General features: G+C 33.9%; 1 protein-coding gene and 1 long non-coding RNA gene across 2 annotated transcripts in view; one reads left to right on the top strand and one right to left on the bottom strand.

The window, feature by feature from the left end:
- Window positions 1-13050, top strand: part of LOC127872761 (E3 ubiquitin-protein ligase RNF216-like) — a 33670-nt gene that overhangs the window by 290 nt on the left and 20330 nt on the right. The window lies entirely within an intron of this gene.
- Window positions 1390-4182, bottom strand: LOC127872783 (uncharacterized). Its single transcript, XR_008045782.1, has 3 exons — window positions 3947-4182; window positions 3108-3171; window positions 1390-1431 (listed from the first exon to the last, which is right to left on the bottom strand). It is a non-coding gene; the product is annotated as an uncharacterized LOC127872783 (long non-coding RNA).

Below are 13050 nucleotides of genomic sequence, written 5' to 3'. Positions count from 1 at the left end.
TATAGTAAAAGATTTCCTACACAAATTCAAAGTAAATGCAATAACTTTAACGTAAAATAAAGTCAAACTTTTGCGCATAGAGACCCTCATAACCATACCTTTTCTCGAAGAGCATTCCAAGCCGAATTGATTTAAGCAATAAAAAAGATAGGTCACGCGACATGTAAGAAAGAACTCGCCACGAATCAAAAGTCACTGTTTTACGGCCATCTATTTACCGGCTTCTATCCAGTTCATGAGGGTTTCCCAGGGTTCGCCAAAACTTGAAAAATCTGTCAGTCATTCGGACTGACAGACTTGAAATTTTTGTCAGTCCGAAACAGTTTCTGTCAGTCCCACTGTCCAACTAAACTATAACAGCAAATCACAACAAAAGAAGTACCTTTTAGATGTTTATTGGTTTTAATCACATTAACATACAATTAAAACATGTCCAATGTCGATATAATTAAACAATTATTATATTGATAATAAACCACATATAAACCAAAGGCATACTTTTTAGACTTCTTTTTGTCAAACTGTTTTTTAGCCTCCACAGCTCTACAAATCCGTGTTCTTGAAAAGTTAGGGTGACATCCAATCAATCAAGTTTGACTTAAATGCACACACCCATTCACTATACTTTGGATGACTTAAATTTCTGTTTATTAGCCAATTCACAAGATCTAAAACAACACCTATTGTTAAAATATTTTCTCTTAGCTGAGGTGGTTGATTTCCAGGTTCAATTAAATGAATGTATTTCACACCTATTTCTTGATAGAAAGGCCCATGATAATTACCACCATTCATTCTTGTTGTCTGAAATAACACAAAACATATTGCTACAAACTATCAACAACAAATCAACACATAAATATCCCTATGTCCGAATTTTAAAATATCCGAAATATAGTACATCGGGTGAAAAATCTAATTTTGATTTCAGAAATTGTTGGTATGTAAATTGAAATATATCCTTCCCAGAACAAAATAATAATGAAACTATTTAACAGAAATGCTCACAAATGCCTGTTGAAACAAGTTTTCATGCGGTTTGTGTTGTGGAGAAAATAAATGGAACAAACAAAATGGCGGACGCACTCGGTTGCTTTTTTTTAACAAAGACCATTGATTTTGAACTCTGATGTTATAGTCAATTCTAATTCAACTTTAAACATCAAAATGAAGGTAAGAAAAAAAGGATTTTGACAGTAGTTGAACAAAAAGCATTTACCTTCTATTAATTTAATAGCACATTATTATTATTATACAATTTGAGTGATCTTTTTGAAACCATTTTTCATGCGATTGTGTCGGTCAGTCGGACCGATTATCTTAAATCACTTGTCGGTCCTGAGAAAAATTTGCCGGTCAGGACCGGCGGACCGACGGTTTTGGCGAACCCTGGTTTCCCGCCATCTGTCAAAGTCTTATGTAGTCTCCAATCTTCAGATAAAAGAGTGAATTTCTAGTAAACAACAATGTTTTCCCTGCCACATGCACACAGAAATATACTAAAATAAAGTCATGGCAAGTGACCCTACAGAGAACCGTGTCTTCAAATAAATGATGTTCATGTTTTTAGAGAGTATAGCATTGCACTCCAAAAAGATTTAGTATATTGTAACCTAAAGGAAAAATATCTTCTGATTAAAATGTGTTTTTCTTGCATATTCTTATCTTCCTATTCATATTGCACACATGTAATAAGTTTGGCTGGATTATCTGTCCGTTTGGCCATTTTTTTTTCATATTTTTACACGCAGGTGTTTTCGGTCCAAAGAAGGCCATTTTAGGCCTGTTAAAGCTTAAATGTCCCTTTAAGGTTTAAATGTGCTAAGTTCAATATCTGCAACAAAATACCAAAACAAACCAAATGGACATGCACGTGGGGCTTATGCGGGGTGGTGAAAGAATGAATTTGTTAGATATTTTCACTCTAAGCATTTTTGATAATGTCTTTTTTGTGTTTTTTTTTTAAATCACCCCAAAAATGTCAATTTCAAAGCAAAGAAAATCCAATTTCATCCAAGACAATAAACAAATTAATACAAATGAGAGATCAAAGATACTTTGAAGAGAAGAAATCAATAAGCTTCCAATAACTTGTTGTTTAGCACCAATAAAAGTGTGAAATCTTGAAACGCGCCTTGTCGCTCGGAGCCCATTTATTTGCCAGAGGCCAATGATATATCCTAGCATATAATGTCATGGGTGCCTTTAAACTGCAGCAGATGGTCAATATGCATTGCCAGCTCTCATTTAGAGGTTCAAGAGAATACAAAATTTCATATTTTGGGCACAAAATAAGTACTTTTGACGATTTTTATGGTGGCAATCTGGGTAAAAAATGGGGATTCAGAACCAAGCGAAAGAAAAAATGCTCATTTTGGGGGTATAGAATGGACGGAAAGGTTAAAATGAACAAGATACATATATGTAGGCAAGCATTTTAAGCTTAGAAATGAGGTTCCATGTAGTAACAGGGGCAGAAAGGCAGCTCAGATCAATGCAGGCTTCCTGAAAGGGGTTTCTAGTACTTCTTTTGGGGACACAGCTTCCCGCAGAATTCTCAACACATCAAACATCATTGATCCATGTCACCTCTGTATGCAAAGACAAGCGAATAAAGTCAATACTGCCCTTAAATCACTGAATGAGAGAAGCATTTACCAAATAAAAAACAAAACTGGTTGCTGAAAGTGCCAAATTTTGTCAAAAAGATCCCTCTAATGTAAACGATGAAGGGGACACTCGCTACAACAATCCTATGTTTAAGTCGGACGCGACATCTTCTCAAGCCGGAACCATGACTGTAAGCATATTGTGAGAAAACAGTACCAAACACAAGCTAATTGTAGGGTAACAAGTAGCAAATCAACTCAGCTGTGCTGCATACATGCTCAGGAACAAGGATAAACATGTTGAGCGCCAACTTCTGCTGCCAACAGAGCAGGAGCTTTACGTGTCAGGACGCGGAATAATCGATACAAACTGCATGGGAATTGCACGACGGCAAGAGTTTGAGTGACCACAAAACTGATTAGGACAGTATTTCACACCTTAAGCATCATAAATATGCTTATTTGCCTGTGTACATGATAATAAATTAGTATTATTACCTGTTTTACCATCAACAACCCAATCCTCAAGTGGCCCTCGGCTTAGTCGCAGACATTCTTCTACCTGAAAAAGTCAAAATACCCAATAGAAATAGATATAAAATGAAGAAAAAAACATGCATTTATGTATTTTAAGTGTATTTCTATGAATAATATGAGGTGATAAAGCTTGTTATATGCATGATTGTACTAAATATGAAAGCTGGCTCAGTTAAGCATCTGTTGCACTGTCAAAACTGTAAAAATGTCCGCCATTCCATGTAGGTAAAATGGGGCTCTGTTTGAATGTTCATGCTTTACGCACAAGCTATTGTTGCGTTACTGGATTGCGGAGTCCTTGGCGTTGAATTCTGACTGCATGTAGCACAATAACGCTACACGGTCAACCAAAATGCCTTTGAATTTAAGTCGGAAAGCAATTAAGCCCTTATTTGGCTATACAAGGGTGGGGGGGTCAACTTGAAAAACAACTATTCCAGGTCAAATAATCTGAATTCATGCATTTAATGCACTAATTTTCTTCTCTTTTGCTAAGAAATGACCAAAAATCAGCTTTCCCAGTCATATTTTGCACTTGCAGATGATATTACATTTTTTACCTAAAGCTAGTTTAGGTTACAATATAGTAAAAGATTTCCTACACAAATTCAATGTAAATGCAATAACTTTAACGAAAAATAAAGTCAAACTTTTGCGCATAGAGACCCTCATAACCATACCTTTTCTCGAAGAGCATTCCAAGCCGAATTGATTTAAGCAATAAAAAAGATAGGTCACGCGACATGTAAGAAAGAACTCGCCACGAATCAAAAGTCACTGTTTTACGGCCATCTATTTACCGGCTTCTATCCAGTTCATGAGGGTTTCCCGCCATCTGTCAAAGTCTTATGTAGTCTCCAATCTTCAGATAAAAGAGTGAATTTCTAGTAAACAACAATGTTTTCCCTGCCACATGCACACAGAAATATACTAAAATAAAGTCATGGCAAGTGACCCTACAGAGAACCGTGTCTTCAAATAAATGATGTTCATGTTTTTAGAGAGTATAGCATTGCACTCCAAAAAGATTTAGTATATTGTAACCATAACATGTTATCTACGTCTCTGGTAACGGATAGGTTAAACTTTTTTGCAAAATACTTTTATTTATGTGAAGATTTATAGTTTTCTATGAATTGAATACAAAAACCTATCATTGTTAAGTCGATTCCAGGGCTCGAAATTAACACTCGCACACTCGCAAAATGCCAGTGAAAAATACCGATTGCGAGTTAAGTTTTAAGCCACTAGTATTTTTTGCGAGTAAAGAAATAGTGGAAAAAACCCGAGTAATAATGCTAAATTCGCTCGACGTCGTGAACGCTAATCCATAGGTCAATTTATAGAACGTCCGAATACCTGTATGCGGAAGGGCGCAACTTGTATGTAGACCAGGGTTTTCATTAGGATTCTTTGTAGCAGGCTTTTGAGTTATTTGATGAGGCCAACCTGCTAGGGGGTTTTAAATAAAGGTGCCAAATCGTGGCTTCTGAGTGATTTGGGGCACATATTTTACATGATTTTCCTCAGTTAAAATAGAGGATATTAATGTGAATTGTTAAGTCCTCAGGTTACATCAACTCTCAGGGGTGTCAATTGTCCCAAATTTGAAATCCTGAAAATAAAATCTGGGTGCCGAAAGGGCCCACGGTGGGTTCAGGGCACACCCTGGACAGGGGTCCAGGGGGCCAGATGCCGCGGGAAGCACCTGTAATTTAGCAATTTAGCAATTTAGCTTATTTGAAACAAAGAAATCGCTTCTCCTGAGCTTTAAGACACCTGTTTTTTTAAGAGATTCAAAACAGAAAAAAATACTTTGGCTAGCAAATATCACAATCTATTTCTTTAAATTTTCATGTAGATGCATGGGTCTGAGGTGGAATGTCCCCGTCGGGGGCGAAGGGCCCGGGCCCTAGCTTAATGTATAATTTCTGTGCAGTACATAACATGTATTCTTTACAGTATTAATGAAAATCTGAATTAAACAAACACTGGAAATTTTAACATTTTAATAAGTTGTAACTTCCAATAATTTGCTGAGGAAGCTTCTTTGGGCCATTTTTTTCAAATACAAATTTGGACATAGCTTAACATTGCAGTGCCAATTCAATATATTTAGGATTTTAGGCAACCAAGTCCGTCCTTAATCATGAAAAAATCAGGAGAGTTTGGGGCTCGAGAGTTTCATTTATCCTAATGAAAGACTCACCCTCCAGTAAAATGTGGTAACAAATAAATCCACTTACCGATCGGAGGATCAAAACTCCGCGGAGAAACCAAACATCAACGAAATCTGTCTAAAATCGAATAAAAAACGAAATGTAAGTGTAGCAGGAAAGTGCATTTATCCGGAGGTGCCGGTAAATGATAAACGTTAACAAAACTGGAACAAGATAACTTCAACAGGGAACTATCGTTTTTACTCGAAACACAAACGAAAAAGTCGTTTATTTTTCTCTTTTTTTGACATATTCAATTGTTGACTATGTCACAGTTTGTGACCTTGCATCAAAATCGTACAGTCTCGTTACCCGCTCCGCGATTGGACAATTATATCGATACGACCAATGAGAAAGCAGTTAACATATATCGGTTAAGGTTGTTTACTTGGAAGTGAGACAATTCACCCCCAAGACAATTCACCCCCAGGAGACAATTCACCCCCTAGACAATTCACCCCTGCTCCCTGGACAATTCACCCCCAGATATATTTTTGTTTTCTTTTGATGTTTGTTTAGGATTTAGTAATTACGAATATCTGTTTTCTAAGGAAAGTTATTTGTATTCTGTTTAATTTTTATAAAGTTCAAATAAAAGCATATTAAGATGTTCTCAGAATTTCTTTCTTTTTTTTTATAAAATTACTTGCAATTGAAACATAACTGTGCTTTTTATCTCTTGATGTTTGATTTTATTATTAACAATATCTTATTATTGTATTTATGTCATTAAATAATTAATCATTTGTTTTTGTTTTATTTAAGATTGTTTTTATTGATTAAAAAAGTTTATACTTGTAAAAAGTGTATAAATAAATAATAATGGTATTGGATACATCATTTGGAAATAATCCAATGTTTTTTTTTTGAAAAGTTATGCAAGATTTCGAAATGTTCATAATATTACTATATTTATTTTTAAATGGGAAATATAATAATAAAATATTTGTCACATAATCAGTCAACAAAGTAACAACACCTAAAAACAACATTTTTCACACCACTAAAGGTAACAATAAACAGATAATCTGTTAGGCATTCAGAACTGATGAGGGTACTGATTATCTAGTGGTAGATAAGGCTATTACTGATAGGGGTTGCTTAGAGATAAGGCTGTAGTTTGGAATGAGTTAACATACTGTATGATTGAAGTGGACTTGAGTTGAGTACCCTTTTTGTAAAAAATATTGCATTTCAAAACAGTAGGACCATACTAGCGGTATTATAGTGGATTTATTAAATCATCAAGTACTCGTGTAAAAGTAGCATTTTTAAAATTATAACAGAAAATGGTGTGAATTACTTGATTTGAAATGAATACTGATATTTGCAGACTTAAATATGTTTCAATACGCAACACTACAAAACAAAAACTTCTATCACTTATCCTTCAATAAGAGAAAATCCAACAACTTAACGGTTTCTAAGAATACAAATATATATTTTTTTTTAATGAGACCTTATGTTTACAGGCTGCAGTTAAGTAAAAATAATAATCAAAGTATCAGGTGAACAAACATGGAATTTTTAATACAGGTATTAGAATTGCCCAGTCCAACATAATTATTTGTGAATGTGTGTAACTGAAGTCTTTGTTTATCTGTCTTGACATTTGATTAATCTGTTTTGACACTTTGATAAAGCCTCATCAGGGGTGTGAATGCTTGATTGTAATACCCATTCATGGCACGCTCCCAACCAGATTAAATTTCCTTTCTTTAATTAAAGTTTTCTTATCAATTAAACTATTGTATTTTATTAAATTAATTATCCTATTTAACATAAATAAATAAGTTATTGTGATAATGTAAAATTCTAAGAATTCAATGAAACTAATTAATCAACTTCAATATTTGACAAAGAACTAATAATAAAATAGTAACCTAATAATATTATTTAAAACAAATGCACAAATATTATACAAAATACTTTATTTATTTCAATTTATTATGTTGTTACACAGTTTATAGAAAAATACATTGGTTGAATTGCATTTGACAAAAATCACAATGTCATCTTTCATTTACATACTACAATTATTATTGTCACGGCAAAATTGTGCTGCAAAGTCAAAATGATAACCCCAAAACATTCGTCACAACTTATTTTCAAATACGACAAAAGCAAATGACAATACAATCTCATATAAAAAATATGGGGGTGAATTGTCTTGGGGGTGAATAGTCTTTGGGGGTGCATTGTCCAAGGAAATCAAATTCTGGGGGTGAATTGTCCAGGGGGTGAATTGTCTTGGGGGTGAATTTTCTGACACCCGTTTACTTCTGTTTCAGACAGTTAGTATATTAACGAATACTAAATATCTCGTCATCGTCGTGAAAATTTGCCGATGTTTTTTTTTTCTTTCCGAATTTGAGCTGGCCTGAATAACATTTGAGGCGGTCAAATCGGCCGCCTCCTAATGAAAACCCTGGTAGACTGGTATACTTGTAGTACAAACACGCGGATGGTATTGGTACAAAGAACGTGAAACAGTCGACTATTCACATGTGTTCATTGAACTTGATCAGACATGGCGTCGAAGCGAAAAATAACTAGTTTCTTTTTGCCTACAGACGGAAATAACAATACGAAAGATTTAGCAAAGTTATCCGTTGAGATGTATTTTGGTGACGTCGCACTCAACTCACGATATCACAGCTGATTTTTTCAATAATTGAAAACCTATTACAAAATATCCCAAACTGACACTTTAACTTTGTTTTCTGAGTGAACACGACACACTTATATTTGAAAACAATACCCTTATGGTCAAAAGAACTGATATCTTTGTATGATTGCAGAAATAAAATGTGTATGTTTAGTACTTTTTATTTTGCTTTAATAGTACTAAACTAATGTCCAAACGTGTTGTTTTATGTTTTCAGCAAAATTTGCGAGAATGTTTTTGATTTTGCGAGTTGGTATTAAAGCTGCTCGCAATGTTTTGCAAGTAGAAAAAAAAGGTTAAATTCGAGCCCTGGATTCATGTTTTTGTTGACGTGTGTCAGTGTTTACAACTGTTTCTTTTTTTGAAAGCAAAACAAGGTCACGTTATGTACGCACCGTTTTTGTGACGACAGGAAAAGTGCAGACGAACGGTTTCTTGAATTTTGCAGATTTTGTTTGGTAATCATAATGTTTATTGATGTAATATTTTAGTATTATGTGTCCTTGACAAAAGTAAAAATGCTCAGAAACCAAATTGATGCGTACCATATTATAAAGTAAGCATGAAAGCTGCAACTCGGATTTAGTGAATAACGGACATGTGGTGACCCATATTCAGGAATGTGGGGATTGTCTCAAAATAAATATTAACTCAATTGAAGTTGTCCAATACACATGTGGTTAGCGTGTGGCTATGATATTCATTAATGAAAACATTATTTTTAATGAAAAATAATCAAATTATAACGAAAAATCTTTCTGATTTTTCTGAAAACATATTTTTCACTATCCTATGGATACTTATGGATGTTTACCAGCACAGGTCAAGCCTCTTCGCCGGATTCAGAGTCTTCATTGAATTCTTCAAGGTCGTGACTTGTGTGACTTCCGGTGTTACAATTAATCGCTGCCTTATAGTTGTAAAACATGTCTTGGTTTTTCCAATGATTGTCAAGTCTGTTTTTGAATGTATTTATGGTTTTAGCACTTGCTACATGGTCTGGGAGACTATTCCAGATTTTAGCTGCTCTCATTGTAAAGCAGTGTTTTCGCGAACTGAAGTTTGGTCTTTTTACAAAAATTTTGTGTGTGTTTCCTCTAGTTGTTTCACGCACAGAATGGTCCTTCCTCCACTTAAAAAAGTCTGCAGCTTCTGGGTCATATTTACCACTTGAGATTTTATAGATTTCAATCATATCTCCACGATGTCTTCTTTAATTGAGCGTATCAAATCTATCTATATAACAAGGTATTCAACTCAAATTGACCCGAATATAAGGTGCATCGCTTTGAACAGCTATTACTTCATTAATTCTGCAGCGATTTCCATGAACTTGGTCTTATGAAACGCATAAATGAATTTCCTTTCTGGAAATGTACATATATTGCAATTATTTTTTGAAATGCTGTGTCAAATTTCAAGAAATAACACAATACACATGTAATCCAATAAAGACCTTAGCGATCCGGTAATGGCTGAATCAGTGTACCATGAAATTCGCGCTGTAAACAAACAATATTTTTCGGAAATTTAAAACAGCTGGCATGTTTCAATAGGAAAGACATGTGTCTATCTAGGTTTAATGGTTTAATTACTGAATGCATGGTGTTTACGTTGAAATGAGACTCGAAGTCCTTAGCTATCCGTTATACACCAATCGACTGTATGACAGAAGGTTTTGTAAAATGTGAATAAATACAGGTGCTGGCCAAAACTGACACCAACATAGAAAAATTAGCCTTTTTTATGCCTGGAGAATACAAAGATGATCATTGGGGCACCAAATACAAGTATCATTACAATGAATTACTTTTGCAATTCAATTATTTCAAAAGCACAAATTGATAATTAATACATTGTATCACATATTGATCAGATTATCTTGTTTAGTGACTAGGCCTTCATTGATTGGGACAGTCCTAACTGTATTTGTCAGATAATAATGATGAACAAAGATGTACCAAATACAATTCTGTCAGCAAAATGTGCATGTTGGTATATAAAAGCACATTTTAAAGATGCTTACGCTATTTTTTTGACGCTGAAAACTTTCAGAGGTGTAAAACAAACCTAGATAAACCAACTGAGTTGTTTTCAAGTTTTTACTGGACATTCAGTCCTTTAAATTGGACTCACAGGCAGACCTTACAATACTTTACCAGACTTCCTGAAACTCAACAGCCTTCAGTCAGACATTTGGTCTGGCTGGTCAGAATTTTCTGTCAGACCTTAGGTTATTCAGTCAGACCAAAGAAAATACGTGAAATTTCAAACAAAAATGAGAAAAATGTAAATAATTAAAAATATTGAAATATTGCTTTATCATTTTATTTTTTATCATATTTCTTTGATTAACAAAGAAAAGTAACAAAGTTTGTTAACATCCACTTCCTCATTATTAAAGTCACTAATACAATCACTATCTGTATCGTATCTATTTAAAAGCTTTATGAGGGAGGGCACTTATCCTCGTATTTTTCCACTTGCTCACGGGCGTTTGCAAGTCGTCATCTGCAACCCATTTTGGATTTTCAGGCTTTGAGACATTTAAAAACTTCCACATTATTGATATTTACTTTTTTACTACAAATTTACTTAATTCAAAAGAAGGAAAATGAAAACGAAATCACCGGGTTATAAATTCCCGTTAAACCCTGTGCCTGTTCCTCGATATCATTGATAACTGCAAGCTGTTGTTTTGTTTAACTTTCACTTTTGCTTAAACTAAAAGTCGATCGAATGAAAGTCAAATGTACCGATCCCGGCTTGAAGCATGCACCTATGTGTAATGTTTAGCAAACGGGTCTCTATGTGTTATGCTCAGTAAATGGGACTCTACATGTTATGTTCAGTAAACAGGACTTTACTTTTAATGTTCAGTAAACGGGACTCTACTTGTAATGTTCAGTAAACAGGACTCTATGTGTAATGTTCAGTAAATGGGACTCTATGTGTAATGCTCAGTAAACGGGACTCTACGTGTAATGTTCAGTAAATGTGAATCTATATGTTATGTTCAGTAAACAGGACTCTATGTGTAATGTTCAGTAAATGGGACTCTATGTGTAATGTTAGGTAAACTGGATTCTGCCTGTAATGTTCAGTAAATGGGACTCTCAGTGTAATATTCAGTAAACAGGACTCTATGTGTTACACGTATGTTCAGTAAATGGGACTCTATGTGTAATGTTCAGTAAATGGCACTCTATGTGTAATGTTCAGTAAATGGGACTCTATGTGTAATGTTCAGTAAACGAGACTCTACATGTAATGTTCAGTAAACGAGACTCTACATGTAATGTTCAGTAAATGGGACTCTATGTGTAATGTTCAGTAAACTGGACTTTGCGTGTAATGTTTAGTAAACGGGACTCTATGTGTAATGTTCAGTAAACAGGACTCCATGTGTAGTGTTCAGTAAATGGGACTCTATGTGTAATGTTTAGTAAACGGGACTCTAAGTCTAATGTTCATTAAACCAGACTCTACATTTAATGTTCAGTAAACTGGACTCTACGTGCAATGTTCAGTAGACGGGACTCTACGTTTAATGTTTTTTGCAGATCAAACAGCAAGAGGTGTTAATGGAATATGGCTTTGTTTCAGTGTAGCGAACATTTGTCATTATGTATTTATCAACTGTCTTCACATCACTAATTATAAACAGGATGAATGCAATTATACCATTCCAAATATTTCATTTAACCCTTACGCACTTGAGAATGTACCTCTTTAGTTGGTTCCAAGCACAGGTGGAAGTAACGTACCCTGGATAGTATATATTAAAATAAATGTATAAAATCATGTTTAATGAGAAACAAATTGACAAAGAGCCATGAACAAAAAATCCCCACCCTCTGATATTGGAATCATAATCTAAAAAAAAAAAAAAATAAAAAAAATAAATAAATATATATATATATATATATATATATATATATATATATATATATATATATATATATATATATATATATATATATATATATATATATATATATATATATATACTATCCAGGGTATGTTACTTCCACCTGTGGTTCCAAGGTGGAGCTATAACATAAAGTTGTGGAAGATTAATTTCACAATAGTGGGCAGGTATTTTTTAAATTATGAGGTCCCTTTCCATCTGAGGCTGCATTATGTGAGGACCTAGACTTTGCCCCTGCATTCCTGCCTAATTAAATTGATAGACTTGCAAAAGTTGGGACAAATTTTGTATGATAGCTGGAATTTCAAGGTTTTGGTGTGGTCTTGTACTAAGTGGAGAAGGTTCAGCACCTAGAGGAATCAGCACCTGTGTATATGGTATGGTGACTATGGAGTATTCTACATGAACCTGGGTTGCTTATATGATATGGGGGCATCCTATCTGTTGGGCTATCCGTATATTTTCTTCTCAGTATTGATAGTTTATTCAAAACATAATGAACGCATGGATATTATCGCCAAGCAATCCAAATAGATTAATAAATAATAATTGAGTGAATCTAACATATTATAATTTAAATGCTTAACACTAATAACTTAGATAAACATAGATCAAGACATTTGTAAAAAGGGAAATAAATTCAAATAATTGCAACAAAGAAAACAACAACAGTCCTACTACACTATTATTAACAGATAAAAATTGAATTCAAATTGAATGAAATTTCTTACATCAATTACTCAATTTACTGTTCCATATCTCCAAACTGAAAATAATATTATAGTTGGGGTGGTTAGAGTAAGGGTAACGAGACAATTTGTAAATATTTAAAAATGGTTTCTGCTATCAGCGAAATAAATGGAAAGCAAAGTGAGCTTTTAATGTTAAACCTCAGAAGTAGATGCCTTGTGTCAATTAAAATATTAAAAATACATGGTGCAATGGATAAAAATCTACATTTGTCATATATTGCACATATTGTTTTAGTTGATGTTGTGTTTAAGTCAAGTCAAGTCATTTTAGAAATGTATAATTAATGTATAATTTAATCATTTTATTCGGTAAAGTGTCAAATTGTTTGCAAAA

The sequence above is a fragment of the Dreissena polymorpha genome, chromosome 3 (assembly GCF_020536995.1).
Source record: "Dreissena polymorpha isolate Duluth1 chromosome 3, UMN_Dpol_1.0, whole genome shotgun sequence".
NCBI classification, from domain to species: domain Eukaryota; kingdom Metazoa; phylum Mollusca; class Bivalvia; order Myida; family Dreissenidae; genus Dreissena; species Dreissena polymorpha.
Note: the sequence above shows the minus strand (reverse complement) of the source record. Positions and strands in the feature narration are given on the sequence as shown.